We start from the raw sequence: 19,153 nt of genomic DNA, 5'->3' as shown, positions 1-19,153 counted from the left end.
CACAGCTTCCTCACTTCTCACCTAGTGGATCTTACTATGGCTCCCTGTGTCCCATCCCCCCCATAATCTGAGCAGTTCTTTGAAAGCACGTGGCGAGAGAAACAGAGATCTTGCCATGCTGCCACAATCAAGGTCAGGAGAGACAATGGGATTATAATCACTTTGTAACGATCAGCTCAGCTTTGCTATATTTCCTTGCTGCTCCAGAGGAAATTGTGGACATGTGTTGACACAGTTGTGGAGGCAGGAAGGAATTTTGCACACATTAAGAGCGGTCAGCGAACACTTAAGTTGAAAGACAGCAAAAGCATTTGAGAGCACAGCGCATATGAAATGCTGCTGAAATATGCACACAAAGGTTTTTTTTCTGGTAAGTTCTTCTATTTGATTGGCGACTAAGAGTATAAGTAGTAACCATAATATGAAAGGATACATGACCAGCAATTTTTGTATTCTCATCTAGAGGTGGCCTAGGAGGACAGGGGGTTGAAGACAGGGTCCCTGTCTCCAGAATCCAAAAGTCACTCAATCAGCATGAAAGGGAGCTTTGTAGGCACTGAGAAGAAGTCTTCCTACCTTTTGTGTTGATTGGAGCCAATCAGAGCAAAAGGAGGTGAGTCAGACACTTAGGATTGGCTCCTGGAGAAGGTGTTTGGGAAGAAAATAATAACCCACAATGCAGTATAGCTGCAATAGAAACATACTTGTAGAAAAAACAGCCAGGATATCAAACTGCAATTAACAAGGCAGCAATGGCCATGCAAAGAAAGTCACATGAAATAAAAATAAACAGAGATACCCCCCCTCAAAAAAAAAAAATCTGACAAGAGATGGAATTGAAAGCAAAATTCCACTTGAGGGCTTCTATAGGGGCTTGCAAATAACACACCACATTTTCTATTCAGAAGGGGGGGGGGACCCACATACTTCTGTTTTCTTGCTTGAGGAACATGTTCCTCTCTGTGGTTGACTCTCTCTGCATTGTCACTCTGCCAAAATCTAGTCAGTGAAAATGTTTCTGGCCCTACAAGACTGGAGATAACATAATAAGGAATGTAAGCACAGTTAGATAAATTAATTTCAAGGTCAAACATGGAGACAATGGGAAATGGATGCATGGAGCAGGTAATAGATGGAATTCGTGTGCATACTGATCTCGCTGTTAAAGGCAGATGTTAACCGATAATTGAATCTGAAATGTAACTGATGTTTTCGCCTGCCCTCTTCCATTAAAAAAATTGTAGGAGATGCAAAAATCAAAGATTATTCAAAGAATTAGGATATGAAAAGCATGTTAGATCACTAAACTCCAATTAGTTAAATTAAATTGTATACCATTATCTACCTGTTGCTTTATTGGTGGCTAGCATTAGCACTCAAGCTAGCACAATAATAAAATTAGGGAATAACACTTTAATTGAATTGCACTTAAAAGGATCACACTGACAAAAACGATTGTATCTGGCTGTAATGCACACCTTTTCTCCCTTCGCTCTCCTTCCCAGCAATCATTAAATCCAATGAAATGAAAGTCACAGGATCTTGACAGCTTTCCGAAATAATGTGTAAACTAGGCTGAAATTGCAGAGCATCTAATCAATTTAGGGAGGTCTCATTAGGGCTTAGGTAGATTTACTAAAAAACAGAGACGAAAAGAAAATCGATTAAATAATCAAAGCAAATCACTGCACACTGAGGCTAGCCAGCTAATTGTGTCGATGTGACAAGAATGTTCTGCTGTCTGCAACAATTCATTATAAATATACACACACAACTCCCCCAAAAGAAAACGAAAAACAATTGTCCTAAATAATTCCAGGATTGATATTCAGAAATCTGGTTCAGATTGTTCTGATGCCAGATTTTCCCTGCTCCCTTAGCTTCTGCTCCTAATCAACGAATCCTATGCTATGCTCAACTCTGAGTAGTCAGTCAGGCTCTATGAATACCTGCTTATTAATTATAAGACTGCACCCCAGATTGTTGCTGGCACTGGGTTTTGGCTGACGCAGAACAAATGTTGTCTGACCAGAGGACCAAAGTAGATATTACTAGACACCAGCACACACACGCCAAAACGGTTCTTGGGAACAGTGGTGTATAAGGATTTTATTAAGGATTCTTTTTGCAGCCAATAAGTCTCTCCTTGTGGCTTCCCCCCTGTTCCTCTGCGGCTGTTTCCTCTTTCTGATGGCAGCTAATGCAAAATGGCCTGTTTGGATGCGATGCTTACGCATAAAGCAATCTGAGCTGGGTAATTTAGCAGATTAATGAGACCAGCAAATCGGCATTTAAAACCCAGACGTATCTGCAGCACTCATTCTCCGTCTGTTTAGGCAACCTGGGGACGTGGCCGGTCACCTTTTCCAATATACTTTTCCCTGCTCACGTGATAAATCACGCTCACTCCCGATTTTGCTAGGTTTTCTAGCACAGCCCTCCGCTCAGTTTGACTGGCCGTGGGCCTCAGAGGACACGGAATGAAACACGGAGACCATTCTTCAAGGTTTTCACTCGAGTTAGGTAGCAAGTCTGACCTAGGGTTGCCATCTCCCCAGCCTCCCGTCCCGTGTGCTCACGGACAGGAGTGTTGTGTTTCTAACAGCTGCATAGCAAGTAGATTTCCTTCATCACTACAACCCTGCACTGCACCTGTTGATAGTCTGTCTTTCATTCAGTTATAAAAGGTACAGTATCTGGGCAAAAAAAGAAAAGAAAAGCAGCCTATGAGCCCTGGTGGATCAGCCCCAAAACTCAGCTAGTCCATCATCCTATTATCACAGTGGCCAACCAGATGCTGACAGGAAGCTCACACGCAGGATGTGAGGGCCACAGTTCTCTCCCTGCCAGTGATTCACAGCAACTTAGAGGCATATTGCCTCTGGCAATGGACAGAGAATGCAGCTGTTGTGACTTGCAGCCATTGATAACCTCATCCTCCACGAATTCGTCTAAACTCCTTTTTCTTTTCTTTTCTGAGCATTATCTATTTTAATTGCTTTGAAACATCACGTCTTCCAATATTTTTGTACTCAAATCATTTTTTGTAAAATATGTGCAGGCTTATCATATCCATGTTGATGAGGACAGGCCAAAGCTCAATACAACAGCATCCGTTTTGCATGCAGAAAATGGTTCCAGGTTCAATCCCCATAATTGCCAGGTAGGGCTTTTTTAAGGCGGTCCAAGATGGAAGCCACCACTACATCCTGAGGCTGTGAATTCAACAGTTAAAACATCATGTTGGGGGAAGAAGTCCTTCCTTTTACCTGCCCCGAATCTTCCAGTGTTCAGCAACAACTTTGGATGGGCACAACAGTACTCTCTCTACTCTAGTTCCCCAGAAGATTCTCTCTACTCTAGTTCCCCAGAATCCTCTTTGAAACAGCAGTTTGATGGTCTTTTCCAGATGGGTGGTTTTTCTGCAGGTGCATTCTGCCACCTGCCATTGATGTAATAATAGTGAATATGTGGTGGGCTTATACTGGACTGTCTAAACATCGTGTCACATTATGGGGGTGCTCACATTACTGCCTTAGAGCACAGGGAGGTTGCCTGCCCCCCTGGCCCAGTGCAATTCACAGCTCTTCCCCCCCCTCCCAGCTTTTCACATCAGCACAACTTCATTAGTTCCACATTAGTTTCTGTTTGTATGGATGCCAGGCAGTGGTGACAAGATAGGGATGTCTTTATCCTATGCATAGGAATGGCTTAAGGACTCCAGTCAGTGTGAAGCTGGTTTGAGAAGCAAGACACCTTTCTTATATAAAAGAGGTACAGAATACATGCAAATTTTGGATAATAATGTTGTTGTATGAAAATGGACTGTGAGCCAGTGTAGAGGTAGGTGTGTTGGAACAGGACCTGTGAGAGCAGGGTTCAAATCCATGGGTGTGAAGCTCGCTGGATGACTTTGGGCCAGTCACTGTCTCTCTGGCCAAACATACCTTACAGGGTTGTTGTGGGGATTGCATGAAGAGGGGGAGAGGCATGTATCCCACCTTGAGCTCTTTGGAGAGAAAAGATGGAATAACAATGGAAACACAGTGAGTGCACAGCCAATGCGGGTTTGAAAATAGCGTGATAGTTTTTCTGCAATGCATCTCAAAATTCACAGCAAAAATGGGAGAAAAAGTAAACTAGTATAAAAAAAAGTGGTATAAAGATTTATAGTATAAAAACCTACAGGATTTCAGCAGAAAGCTACAGGACATGCCCGCTGGAAATGAAGCAGTTATGTCCAGCCCAAAAGTATTGCAAGTATTGTATTGAAAGTGAGACTGCATATAACTTCCGCAATAACATCATGAGCACAAGTCATCATAATGAAAAGGATGTCTGTTGGGATCCATGGTGAGAGGACATGCTTACATACCAATTTTCGTCAGTAGTTGTGAGGTCTTGGAAAGAGGAGGCAGGGGCTGCTTGATGATTTCTGCCGGTGACTCTCAGCTAAGCTGCTGCACTTCACACGCCTGTGCTGTCGCTGGAAAAGGATAAACAGCATTATCTAGACTTCAATGAGTCAATAAAATCCTCAATCGGGGCTCTGCATGCCTTCCATTCCTGATAGCCACTGGAATTTACTGAGTGAAGTTGAAGGAATCCAATAAAGCTGCAAAATTACCAGTGAGAGGAGCATAACTCACTCAGACATGAATGCTCAACTCAAGGAGACGAAAGAAATCCCGAGAGACTCACAGAGGCTGCAGTGCGAGGATAAGGCAGGTAAAAGTCAGCCAAAGAAGCCAAAATAAGAAGGTGGCTTGGATCTGCAGAGGATGGCATACTCCATTCTGCTCCCACAAAGCCTGAATAGGGAGGGAACAGGGAAGGTGTCTGTCTGCAGGGAAGATCAACTGGAGGGAGTTCTAGAATAGATTCAAAGCTTTTTCTTGGAATCAGTTGGGCATCATGTCATGGGAACTATAGGATGACTGGGGTCCAGCCATTTATTTATTGAAGAAGAAAGTGGGGGTACATGTGTCCAAAGCTCAAGCATGCCTTGAAGTTATCTCCTTGAAGCCAGAAGCAGGGTTGATGTCACAGGAACACTTGAAGCTGCCTTATGCAGAATCAGACCCATCTAGCCAGTCCTGTTCACACCGACTGGCAGCAGCTCTCCAGGAGTCTTCCTCAGCCTTATCTGGAGACACTGAAGATGCAACTGGAGACCTTGTGCATGCAAAGCACTGAGCTATGTTCCTTCCCCCACTCTCTGAGTGGTCATGTGTGCTGGGACCTAGAACAAGCCAGAGGTCTAACCCTATCTAGGCTAGTGGTTCCCAATTAGGGGGAACCCTGGGGGTCCACAGAACACACCCAGGGGGTCCACAGCCCCATCCCTTGCCTCCTCCCAACTATTTTTTTTTTTGTCATTTTTGCATGGTAATATCACAATTTTTCTGGTCTGTTTCAGTGCTGTGTGATTTTTTCAATATATTGGTCAAAACTGGTTTTGAAATCATACTGCAAGAACGATGTTGACCTGGCAATATGCAGCAATATATTGTTCCTCATGCGAGGGAGAGCATGGCAACCAATTTCAAGGCATCACCAATATCGCACAATGATCTCAGCCGATAATGCTGCTGATCTGAGCTACCTTCCCTCAAGTTGGGGGAGACCAGGGCAGCTGATTGCCCTCACTTCAAGGCACCATGGAACTACCTTCCCCTGGCACTGAGGCGGAGCAGCTTTTCTCAGGAAAGCAGCAGCAGCCACAGTGGGCATTCATCTTCACTGGCTGCCACCACTGGCTGCCCTACTGTTGGCAGCTTGATGCATCCCCCATGCCCCTCCCTCCCACTCAAACCATGGAGGTAACTCCACTTCCTCTTCTTCCCCCACCCGCCTGATTTCTGTGGCTTCTCCTTCCCTCACCCCCACGCCTGATCTCCAATTCCAGACATCGTGGCATATCAGAATATCACAATGCTTAGCTGCTGACATATAACAATGTTGAAAACCGGATATTGCTCAGCCCTAGTCGATTTTTTAGTATACCAAAAATCCTTTGCTTATTAGGGGCCACTCCACAATTTGTTCCAAAAATCACTTTGCAAAGGTAACTAAAATAAGAGTTATCAATATTTTCAAAAGCAGGGAGTCCGTGGCTTGGCTTTTGAAAAATAGTGGGTCCTCAGTGCTTAGCTAATTGGGAACCACTGATCTATTCAACCACTTCCATCCCTGCCCCACTCCAGTCCTCTCAACCTTCTCCTTCTCCACTTGCTCAAACCTGCTTCTGGGATTGCTTGTTTATGACACTTAAGAGGAGATGAGTGTAAGTCAAGCAAGCATCACCTTGGTGCTGAAATCACAGTAGCTGCCATTTTATTCAATTTTTATTTATTTATTTACCTGATCTCCAGCCTTTACAGGCTCCCAGAGTAGCTTGCCTAAGACAAACAAGACAATCTAATCTGGTCAAAAGCTCTCTGTTGGGAAGCCAGGTGGGCAACACCATTTCACCCTCCACCAGCCACTTCTGTTATAAACAGGTTAACATTTAAAAAAGTGGTGAACAAGACATACCTGGTTAACAAAGGAAGAGAAGAGATGGGAGGTGGGAAGCCTCTTCCTTTTCTTCCCCACAGGTCAGAGTTCGCAGTTTTTGAACATTAGTGCTGCTTTCCCAGAGGAAGCACGATCGCAGACCTTGCACCTCTGCTCCCCTTTGCCTGCGAAGTTGCAGTGGTGGTTGTAACTTTGAATTAAAGCATCGCTGGACACATTGATGGTGATGACTTTTGATGAGTTCTATATTCTAAGAGACAGTTAAGCATGCCGAGGATTTACTGCGCATCGATCAGACACTCAACCAATTGGGAGTCAAGATTTAGTGCCGGCAGATTCATAACTTTCCCCTCGCTTTCTTAAAACAATTGCCGATGTGGCACCCAAAGTGGTTTTGATCCATTTTATGGTCCTGAACATAGCACTTACTTGCAAGCCTGGGGAGACGGAGAGAGGTGGGGGTGGGTGGGTTGGAGGGTCTCAGGTGCAGCCAGTAACCTTGAGGCATCAATTATGTTACAGTGCATGCCTGACATGCTACCTGGAGAAACTAGGCAAAACAGAGATGGTGCTGCTGTGGTCAAACCAAAGGCTTTTTGCCATTGCAGCATATGCACACATTAGGGCTGTTTTTATTTTGAATTCTGCTTTTGCTAGAGACCTGCAATGAATGATCTTGCTGGCTGCTTGGGGTCATCACTGGCATAGGTTGTTGTATTTTAGTGTTTTGTTGGAAGCCGCCCAGAGTGGCTGGGGGGACCCAGCCAGATGGGTGGGGTATAAATAAATTATTATTATTATTATTATTATTATTATTATTATTATTATTATTATTATTATTGCATACTCACAGGAACAAAGGAAGCTGAGTCAGATCATGAAGGGATCAGTTGCTTTGGGGTTTGGGTTTGTGTAGAAATTTGTAAGCTTTTTTGGGTCTTCTTTTACTGTGTAGATCTAATGGGCTAAAGTGGCGGAGGGTAGATTTTGGTTGAATGAGAAGAAACTTTTTTTGATACAAGTATGCTAAACAATGGAACCAATTGCCTAGAAGAAAGGTGATCTCTCACTCTCTCATTGGGGTCTTCAGGCAGAGGCTGGACACAGGAATGAGCAAATTTATTTTGGTTTCTTTCTCCCTTCTCATTTTTCCCAATTTTAAGTTCAGTTTTGCACATTCATTTTCAATGCAAACTGATGTGAAAATAAGTCCTCATGAAAATCAATCATAATTTTAGTATGGATTTCACAATTCCCATCACAAAGCTGGAATTCCCAGAGTTCCCTATGAATAAGAATGGATTTTTAAGCCACCCTGACAAATTTAGCTCTGTGGAATAGGCGTCTCCAAACATCTCACATGATCCTCAACAAACTACAGTTCCCAGGATTCTTTGAGGGAAGCCATGACTGTTTAAAAACAGAATGATACTGCTTTAAATGCATGGTGTAGATGGGACCTGCCTTGAAATCCACAGTGGAATGTGTTGATTTAACTGACTATATCAGTGTCCAGAAATCAAAAGTTGGAGGACTAGAAGACTGCTAACCTGGTCATTGCTGCTTCACAAGCAAGACCAGGCAATTTAGAATCCCCAAATCCTGGTAGGAAGTTGGATGAGCAGAATTTTGTAAGCAATGCTAAAGATAATATTGAGTCCAAATAAAAAATAAACAGCAATAGCACTAGGGGGCCAGGAAGCTTTCGAGAGAAGATTTGCTTCTCATTTTTAAGGATCAGCACAGAGCTCATTCATAGCACTGATTAAACAGCTCAATGGAAGTTGAGTCCCTCAGCAGTCACTGCTGCATTTAGCCTCTGCTGTCTGTCAACAGCTGATGGGCTCCTGTCTGCTTGCCATAAGGCAGGAACAACCTGCTATTTCTGTAAGGCATCCGGCCTATTCAAACAAACAGTTGGTGCAGTTTACTGCCGTCAAAATGTGAGCAAGCCATGGGGAAACGCTTGATCTGTATATGAGCAGGCCCAGGTTTTGATGCTGGTCTCACTCATATGATCTGGCCAAGAGAATGGAGTGAGTGTTCCATGAGACAGCGTCCCTCAAGTTGGGCAGCTCTAAACAAAATCTCCCTATTTCTCAGGGTTTATGTTTAGAATGCAAGACCAGGATGTGGGAAATCTCTCTTCAAGTTCCTCTATGAATGAAAGCAGTGCTTTTTTCTGGCGGTACTCAATGGTATGCAGTACAGTGGTACCTCGGGTTACATACGCTTCAGGTTACATACGCTTCAGGTTACAGACTCTGCTAACCCAGAAATAGTGCTTCAGGTTAAGAACTTTGCTTCAGGATGAGAACAGAAATCGTGCTCCGGCGACGCCGCAGCAGCAGGAGGCCCCATTAGCTAAAGTGGTGCTTCAGGTTAAGAACAGTTTCAGGTTAAGAATGGACCTCCAGAACGAATTAAGTACTTAACCCAAGGTACCACTGTACCAACACCATTTCCCCCATCCCCTGCACCCAGTTCCTAAGAAAAGCCTGGTTAGTTGGAAAGGCTAGCATCAGTGGTTTTATCCCCTTGCCCTTCCCAGCCCCACGACAGGGCAAGGTTTTGGAGGCACCCACAGTGCAGGCACCTGTCTGTTGCACACATGCACTGCCTTTCCACCCTTTAGCTACTGCCAGTGGGCTGGACCTGGAGCTTTCAGGGGTATGTGTGTGCAGCCTCTGTGAGCCCACACATGCACAGTTGGGTGGTCGTGCAGGTGCAGTGCAGCCTGGCCTCTGTGAGAGGACAGGGCAGGACAGGTGGCTGTCCGGCTGTCTGGTTCACCAGGTGGCAGACACTGGAGGGGCTGGCGATACACCCCCTATGTAAAGAGAGGTGGTGGAGGAAGATGTATCTCCATGAACCTGGTGAAGGCACTGAATGAAACACACCCAGGTCCACAAAACAGCCAGGAAGATTCTGAGCATGCTCAGTTGCCTGCAACAGCTGATTGGCTGTTGGGAGTGGAAAAACAAGGGTGATGAAGGAATGGAATGGAACATCTTGGGAAAAGATAATAACTGGCTGGCTGAAATCCTGAACAGGAGTAATCCACACTGCAAAAGATTGTTGCAGGATGCACTTCTACAGCAGGGGTGGGGAAGCTTTTCCAGCTAGGGCCACATTCCATTCTGGGCAGCCTTCATTGGGAGGGGGGCACATGCCAGAGTAATGGATGTAAAATTAACCTTTGTGCTGTAGGCTAGTTTCTAGATGCACTTCTCTATCCTCCACCCAGGACAACGAGAGACATGATCAGAGTTCAAGGACATATTTCAGAGAGGCAAAAACTCTCAAGTTGGGTGCTAAGCAAGAGCAGTGGGGAGGTTGGCTGGTCAGATAGAGGGGCTTGGGGGTTCCCCTACCCCTGCCCTATAGAATGCTAAACTACAAGGCAATTGAGGTGCACCCCAAGACATCCTCTCCTGCACATCATTTCCAGCATGCAGCCCTTTGCTCTTCAGCTGACACTATGAACTGCAACTCAACCAAGCAGAAGCAGCAATAAGAAACAACAAATTTCTGTAAAACGGGCCCAACTTGTTCTTTATGTGACTTTTGTAATAATGGTAGCCTTTCTGAAATGTGAGATGAATTAAGAGGGCTTTGGAGTCCCAAGGCAGGTGTTTAGAATAGAGGTTTTTTTTGTTTTTTTAAAGGGAAAAATACACCCTGGAAAACAAAAAACCATCTTAAAGCCCAGGGAGGGAAAAATTGTTGGGTGGATACGATGCTGAAAATGTCATCGGCATTGTTTAGGTCTTATTTATTTAGAGACACGGCTGACCACCATAAACGAACATGCTTGAATGTTTCCTTTTATAAACACGTAGCCTTAAATTTAGTATTTGTGGGTAGAGCCAGGTTGATTGCTTCAGAAACAAAAATTTCAGGTCTTGGAGTTGGTACAGCCTCTCCACCAAGACTGCATCTTAAGCACATGCTTATTAAAGAGCAAGTCCCATTGAACTTAGAAATGAGTGGGCATGTTTAGGGTCATCAAGCACTTCTCTCTTGGCTACCATGTGCTCACTGGCTGGGTTTGCAAAACTCTAAGCATTTATTCTCTCTCTCTGTAATTTTGCCCTATGTCTATAGGGAGGAATATTGAGCTTAGGGACTGAATTCAACCCTCCAGGCCTCTCTATTTCGGCCTGGGGCCTTTCCCCAAACTATACCCCCTCCTCAACCACACACCCCTCTCCCCAGATCATACTCCTCACTACTTTGCGCCCTCCTTGAGTGTCTGTGCCTGGTTGGAATGCATCCTTCAATTCTGCTGGTGCCTCTTGCTTCCCTGGATGGAGGACCGAGAAGGGTGTGTGAGTGTATGTAGAAACTAGGCTACTCTGCAAAGGCCAAATTTGCATTCACCACTTTGCCTGCTTTTGCCTCTGGCCCAACCCTCCACTGGCATGTGGTCCCTTGAAGGTTGCCCCAAAGGGAATGAAAAAGGTTTCCCATCCCAGCTCCAGGGATTTCTATACCAGCCTTCATTATGCATTCCCAGGGTAGTTTTCAAGAAAGAAATAATATGAAAAAAGTCACAAAGGCAATATAATTTCCACATCAGGCCTCCTAAAAATTCAACAGCATTTTTGTGCAGATTTCTCCTAATATACACATTTGTATGTAATTTTGCCTATTGCATTCAGTTTTGCAAAAGAGTTTCCCCTAATATAATGCATGTGTGTATGCCACTTTCAGTAATATATGCATTTGGGTGCATACCTTACCCTACCACATGCATTTTTTGTACACATTGCTTGGCAGGAGAGCTGAAGAATCTACTGCAGAAATTACTAATGCAAATTTTGAAGGATGGATGAGTTTCAGTTGGCATGTTGTTTCAGAAAGTGCAGATTTGGTAGGCTCACCTTCAAATGTGAATGGAACCAAATTTCTCTGCTATAGTTAATATCCATGGATTTTTTTAATGGAATACCCAGATTGAGATCTCTGAAGAATATCAGGCCACGTTAGCTCACTGGGTTATCTTCCAACCTTCAGCCCAGGAGCTTCCCAGTTCCAGATCTGCAACACTGACATTGCTCTCTGCAGCAACTGTGAAGGATAAGCTCTTCCCCACCCTGTATTCATGTTTTAGGATAACATGAGTCAGGGCCAGCTCTAACATTAAGCAGAGGTTGCCTTCAGGGGGTGAAGGTATGGTGGCAAGTTGTTGGAGAATAGTGTGCTTTGTGACCTGCCCCCCACCATCTAAGCTAATCTGGGGCTCTCTAGTTGCAGAGTAGGATTCTGCACCACGAACACAGTGGTTGCTATAAGATTCATCTGCTGGGGTAGTTGACTTTTGTGCATAAAATAGAAGTGGGCACTATCTTTCCTTGGCTTCAGGTGGCAAAATATCTTGGCCTACAGTAGCTCTTGCAGCAGCTGTGCTTGGAAGGAGTGGTAGCTTTTGCTAGAATTATTTTGGTCTTGACACAGGGAGCATCCCTCTGACTTATGACCTGCTTTGGAACCTCAAGCCCCTTTAGGAGAGTATATTTTTCAAGCGAGCAATTAGTTATCTGCCATTACATACAGCTACTGGCCTGCTTGTCCAGACCTTAATGGCAAGCTTTTTAGGAGACGCGAAGGGTCAAATGTGTTAGCAATTCATTTATGCCAACTCTGGTTTAAAAGGATAATTTGCAGTAGGCCAAGAAGTAGGCTGTTACAAGCTTCCCCTGTCAAGCGTTCATCATCACAAGGATTCCCTGAATGCTTATTTATAAGATCAGGAGAGGGAATGATTGTCGATATTGCTTTGTTTAAATAGTCCCTGAACACATGACATAATCCACATTCGAAAACGCCCCATCCAATATTTCTGCAATTTCCAAAGAAGCTCTCACCAACTTGCCTATGCCTAGGGGAGCAATCTCAACATTCCTTGGCTCTTTTAAGTGCAGTCCCTTCTCCCTTTGCAAAGATAAAGCATAGTCAAAGGGATCTCTTGGGACTGTGGCCATTTATGTCAGGCCCAGTTTTGGCCTGGCAAACCCACAAATATTTTCTAGAGCAGAGCATGATGTCAAGAAGTGGAGAGCGGAAAGTCTTCAAGAACTGAGAGAAATCAGCACTTGTGATATGATTGAAAGCATGGCTAAGTGACACATTTATTTAGTAAGTTAGATTTATAATGCAACCTAACCCAAGGGATCAAGGTGGGCTATAAAGCCTTCTCTGCCCAGTAACCATATATATGCTTAGTGCAGCTTAAGGTTTAGTAAATGGAGGAAAGCCAACCAGGCAGGACTATGGAGAAGGAGTGTAGCTCAGTGGTGTAGCACATGTCTTTCAGGAAGGAGTTCTTAGGCTCAGTCTCCGCTATCTTCAGGCAGTGCTGGAAAAAAAGATCCAGTAGAAATTGTAAAGAGAAGCTGCCAGTCAGTATAGACCAGCTTTTCCCAACCTGGTACCCTCTAGAGGTATTGGGTTACAATTCCCATCACCCTGGATCAAGGGCATCTTGAATGGGGCTGACAGGAATCATAGAATTGGAAGAGACCTCAAGGGTCATGTGGTCCAACCCCTTGCAATGTAGGAAATACAGCTAAAGAATCCCTGACAAATGGCTATCCAATCTTTGCTTAAAGACCTTCAACGCAGGAGAGTCTACTACTTTCTATGCCAATCCATTCCAGTGTTGAACAGCTCTTACTGTCACTGCATAGACAGCAGCAATGGCATAGCATGGGTTGCCTTTGCCGGGGCAGGGCAAGTGTTGCGTCCCCCTGGTGGACTGGGCAGCCCAGGAGAATGTCTTACCTGCCTCTCTCCCTCCTAGTCCAGGTGGATCCTCTCATGGTAGTAAGACACCCCCCCCCCAGCAGGAAAAAGGATGCCCTTATTAATTCCTCACCAATAAATTTTATTCAAAAACGTCTTTGGCCCAGAAGGTAAACCAGCCTTTTGACGATGAGTATACTATTAAGGAACTTGGGCCTTCGTACTTAAAAAAAGGGGGGTGCTTGACTACCTCAGTTTAGACAGCAGTTTCCCCACCTGTTTATTTTTTTATTGAATTTATATACCACCTTATACCCAGAGGTCTCAGGGCAGTTCACAGAATCTGTTGCCTTTTGGATAGGCCTTCAAGTGAAGCTATGCTTCTTTTGGGGAAGTGATAGAGCACCTGGGTAGAGAACCTGACTTTGCACTCAGAAAGTCCCAGGTCCAGTCGCCATCATCTCTAGGTAGTCTGGGAGAAACCCTGAAATGCAGGAGAGTCTCCCCTGGGAAAAATACTGAGCTAGATAGACCAGTGGTCTGACTAGTAGCTTCCTGTGCTCCTAACATCTGGAAAATGAGGGTGGTTGCTTTGGGGAAGCACAGGGAGAGACAGAATTGTCACAACCCAATTGGATTAGAAATAATAAAACACATGCTCTCTTCCCAAGACATGGAGTTAGTTCCTTCACACATTAGCGAAACAGCAATTTCAGTTATGCACAACAATGTTAAACAGGATTCTTCAGGGCACGATAAAAATCAATAGTAAATATAAGCTTATTAAGATGTCATTTTTCAGTTCAATGCTGTTTTCTTCTACCTGGATTAAAGGGATCACAAAAGTGATGCTCTGCAGAGATGTCGCAATTCACTCCCAATTTTGCTGCCAGGCGAGGTTTCCTCCCTTGACTCCGAGTGATGTACCAGTAGCCTTGTACAGCTGTAATTCTATATTTTGCAAAGCTCCAAAATAAAGGTTTTAATGTATTATTAAAATCCTCGCTCAGAGGCAGCTGCCAGTACACCTACCATCATTTTAATTGTAGGTTCTCAATTGTGTGTGTGTGTTTTGTTTTGCATGATATTATGGCAGAAGACAAAGTTGTAATGAATACCTCAGTGTATTTTCCGGTGTTACAGCAACAGCTTTTGTTGCATGGGGGTAATGAAGTGGTTACGGCACAGTGGGGTATTTTTAGTTTTATAGAAAAGAGCTTTGGGAAGAGTTTGGTGCCAAAGAAAACAGACGCGGTTACTAAGATGCAAATGGCTGGAAATGAAATTAGAAGGGCAGAAGCAGGCAAGGAAATGGGAAACGAATTCCCAAACAGAGGCAGAGAGGTGACAGTTGATCCCTTCATTGTGCATAACTGCATTTTGGGTGAAAACAACAAAGCACAGTCAAAGCCCTCTTATTCAAATTCAAGTGCATTTCTCCTGTTGCTGCTGCCTTAATAGCTTGTTAGGGACATTTTCTTCCTGTTGGGACATATGAAACGGCCTTATAGTGACTTAGAGCATTTATTCAACTTTAAGTCCAGGAATGGCTCTCGAGATGTTGTTGAACTCCAACTCCCATGATCCCCAGCCTCCAGTCTTGCTGGTTGGGGATGATGGGAGTCAGAGTCTGACAATGTTTGGAGGACAACAGGTTCCTCATTCCTGCTCTTGCTCATCTCTGCAGCTCATTGGTCGCATGAGATAGGGCAAGAGGCAACCCTGCTTATCTTTAAGGCCTAACTTAGCTGGGTGTTGAGTGGTGGCCACTTACATAGGGATGGGCAAATCTGTCTCTTTTGGTTTCTCCCAGTTTCTCATTTTTTCAAACTTAAATTCAGTTCTTCATATATCCACAAAGGTTTGTGATTTATTTTATTTTTGAAAAATCATGAAGACTCAGAAGATAATCACACTAAAATGCTGCTAATATACAAGTTTGTATGCAAAGCAATTTCCCCAATATGATGCATTTTTGTACAACATCTTCATTAATATACCTGCATTTTTATGCACATCTCAACCTAATATCTGCATCTTCGTACACATTGGTTGGCTGAAGTGCAAATTTGGAAGGATGGCTGTGTTTTGGTATGCATACTGCTTTGGAGAGTATAAATTTTGGAAGGTCACCTTTAAATATGAAATGAATTGAATTTCTCCCCCCAAGAATAACTATGGAAGATATACTTATTCCAAGGGCTACTGCAGTTATAGAACATCTGCTGATTTAGAGCACTCATTCCAGGTGGTGTGTTGGTGTGCCATGAGCCTCTTCCATGCCTCTGCATTTTATAGGAAGATGGAAGCATCAGATGATGTTTCTAAGTGTATCTCTGTACAAGTTACTGCTCTGAGCTCACCTTCTACCAGTGAATCATGCAGAAACATAGAGGGTGGACTACTGAAGCTGAGCAATTCTTCCTTACTGCCACACACTCTAAAAGGAACCCCGTTTAGGCATTAGAATAGCAGTGTGTCTCTGAATTTAATTCATAATGTAACTGTGCTCACCTATCACCAGTTTGGAATACACTGGGGTAGGAAAAGTCTCAGCATCAGTGGGTGGCATTTTCAGGCAGCTGCTAGGACTCCATTGCTCCAGCAGGGTCTACTGGGGGCCCTTTTAATAAAACCCAAAATGTTCCTATGAGGGAGGGTGGATTACAGCCACCATCTTTGTTTCTGGCAATACAGCAGACATCCAGTCATTCTGAGGCATTGTGGGCTGAAGTGGCTGATTCCTCATAACATGATGCCCTTTTTACAGGTGGGTGCCATGTTTTTTGTGGTGGTGGTCATTACTCCTCACAATGCATGGAACCACTCAACATCTCACTGTCAGAAAGAAAGATGGCAGCTGTGAGCTGCCTGCCACTGTCTCCTAACAGGGTAAGTTCTTCAGGCTCCACATTATAGGGCTATCGTTATAGGAGAGGGCCCGCAGAAAGACACTTTGTTGACAGGTCTCCTCAGCCATAGTCCGGCCCTTAGGACAAATTTCTTAGCACCTAGGACTATGGAGACACATTCCAGGAATTCTGTTGCTAGAGAGAGAGAGGAGATTTGATGGAAGTTTTCTATCCCCTTAAGTTCATTTTAGCTGCTGTTAGATTTGCTGATTATACAGACTAAAGGGTCAAGACATTTGCAGTGTCACTTGTGTATAAAATATAGATGCTTTGGACATAATCGGTGTTGCTTTGTTAACATGCCACTTTTCCTAAGTGGCTGTTTCTAATTTCAGCCACTTCAAATTTAAGCACAGTTCACCTAGTCTTTTAGGGTATTTAGGTAGTACTGAGGTCACCAGAAGAGTAATGAAAACAGAGGAGGAGAATATAGAATAGGAAGGAAGTCAGTTTAAAAATATCACACACTAAAATTGTACGGAAGAGTCTCAAATGCCAGCAATACAATTCTGTTTCATCAAAGCCCTGGTGTCCAATTTTCCTGAATTAATCGCGGTACTTTTTCTTTAATGAGCCTGCCATAATGGTCCATGGCACAAGGACAATGTACATAAAGTCACAAAGGCGTTTAAATACCAGTCAGTGAGAAATGTTCCTTGCAAGCTTTAAAAAGTCTTCATGGCCAAAGGCCTTCTATCAAAGGCAGATGGCAAGAAATGAATGGAGTTTAAGGAAATTCAAAAGTTTTAATGTGGAAACCATGGTTTTGAGAGAAAGTAACTCCAATGCAAACTCCTGGCCTATTGATTTTTGTTTAATTTTATAAAGAGCATGAAGTCAAAATGCATCTTCATATTCTCAATTGTTCCTAGTAATGGTGGAAATATAGCACCTATCTGGACAGGAAGCTTTTTCATACTGTGAGCCACATTATACTCTGGGAAACCTGCTGGAGCCCACATGCTAGCAGAGGCAAAAGTGGGTGGGGTTGCCATATTTCAAGAAGTGAAAATCCGGACACATTGTTGAGCTTTTTTAAAGAAAAATTCCTAAAATTGTATGTTGCCAAAAATCCAAGACAAACTCCCGTGTTTTGCAAATTGCCCCTGGACATAATTTCTGGAAAACCTAGACATATGACAACCCTAAAAGTGGGTGGAGCAGCAGATGGAAATTTTGTTGCTGTTTCATCAATTTCTTACCCACCCTTCCCCATCAAGTCCTAGGGGAGGGGGTTATAGCAATTAAAAATGCAATATTTAAAAAGTTTATGCAAAGTTATCTGTCCTATGTATATCAACTGCTGGTACAGTGGTACCTCAGGTTAAGAACTTAATTAGTTCTGAAGGTCCATTCTTAACCTGAAACTGTTCTTAACCTGAGGTACCACTTTAGCTAATGGGGCCTCCTGCTGCTTCTGCACCGCCGCCACGTGATTTCTGTTCTCATCCTGAAGCAAAGTTCTTAACCCAAGGTACTATTTCTGGGTTAGCGGAGTCTGTAACCTGAAGCGTCTGTAACCCAAGGTACCACTGTATTTAATAAGCTGATTGTGAGCCGGTGGGGTATAGTGGTTAGATGTTGGAATAGGAATTGGAAGACCAGGGTTCAATTTCCTCCTCACCCACAAAACTCTAACCTCCCTCTCAAGGTTGTTATGAGGACATTGTACAAGGTGGGATTTAAATGTAATAATCAACCAATGCATCTGAATTCTTTGCACATGTTTTAAGAACCCCTTTCCCCCTGCTAATTTTTCCTACATTGGAAATAGCTCCAGGCTCCTTCTTGAAGGGAGGGGTGGGGAGTATAAAAAAGAGAAAATAAAATGATCAATAAGCCTGCCCTGCCCACTGAGTTATTTACCAAAACAGGGCAAGGAAAAGTCTCTGAGGAAACCATCATTTACTGGCTCCCCCCCGCCCCACACACTTGCAGAAAGCTTCATCATTTTGCTCTAACTTCTGCCTGTCGGAAAGACAGGTCATCCCCCCATGAGTAGCACAGATACAGAGCAAGGGAGGGAGGGAGGGAAAAGAGCATTCTTAATAATATGTCAGGATTGTTCCATTCCTCTTTTCGGTGGCCTGTTGGGTCCCTGGCAGCATTGCACTCTGGGATGCTTCTGCTTTGTTTAACACAAAACCAAAAACATTGGCTGACACCAATGTTATGAGTTGGGGACGCCAATGAGAGTGATAAACAAACATGTCTTTGTTTCAATCCCAATGAATGACTTTTTTTCCTCCTCAGTTAATTATAGGAATTTACAGCTATTTATGTAAACTTGAGAAGGCAGAAAACATTCATCTGTAGGCAGGCTAAGTGCTGGGTGGAGGCCGCCCAGATGCACCCAGACTAGGGGATGTTTGTTTGGTTACACAAAACTTTACTATGTAAATTTGAACTCCGCTGAGCTGCTGCTTGGCACGATAGAAGCCATAATTATGAACACACACACACACACACACACACACACAACCCCCCGGAAGTTGACATTTTAAACATTGTTTCTCTGTCACAAAGGCATTAAATATAGAAAAAGACATCTTTAAATCCCTAGCAGACACCAGGTCTTGCTCCTGTGGGGTATTTGCAAATTATGTCATTTTCATTCACTAGGGATATTTGGACACTCATCATAAAAAAACAAACAAAAAAAAACATTTTAATGAAGAATGCAAAGCCCAACGTATTTGTCTCCTTGCAAGCCTCTTAGGAACTTGGCATACAAAGGAATTTTAACTAACAGAGAGCAAATAAAAAGAAAACAAAATCCAAACACATCAATTGGTGCTTCATCGGCGGGAAAATAACAGGCAATAATTACTGCTCTTGTCTGCCTTTCATAATTATCTCACATAATGAAATGCAAGGGATGAGGTGAAGCTCAGAAACTCTGCTGCCCTCTTTTTAAAAGGGGTTTCTGTCTGCATAGACTTCCCAATATAAACAGTGCCGCTGTTAACAGACAC

The 19,153-nt window shown here is 43.6% G+C and overlaps 2 long non-coding RNA genes across 3 annotated transcripts in view; both read right to left on the bottom strand.

Annotated features, from left to right (window-relative positions):
- Positions 1–19,153, bottom strand: part of LOC310711681 — a 187,454-nt gene that overhangs the window by 38,388 nt on the left and 129,913 nt on the right. The gene's annotated exons all lie outside the window — the stretch shown is intronic.
- Positions 928–4,802, bottom strand: LOC310711808. 2 transcript variants are annotated; one of them, XR_014528639.1, is made up of 3 exons: positions 4,628–4,802; positions 4,376–4,486; positions 928–1,032 (listed from the first exon to the last, which is right to left on the bottom strand). It is a non-coding gene; the product is annotated as an uncharacterized lncRNA (long non-coding RNA). The 2 variants fall into 2 exon arrangements; XR_014528640.1 differs by lacking the exon at positions 928–1,032 and adding an exon at positions 1,506–1,635.

Source organism: Podarcis liolepis, assembly GCF_965112155.1.
Source record: "Podarcis liolepis genome assembly, chromosome: 7".
NCBI classification, from domain to species: Eukaryota; Metazoa; Chordata; class Lepidosauria; order Squamata; family Lacertidae; genus Podarcis; species Podarcis liolepis.
The sequence above is the reverse complement of the archived record's forward strand: the minus strand, read 5'-3'. Positions and strand labels throughout refer to the sequence as shown.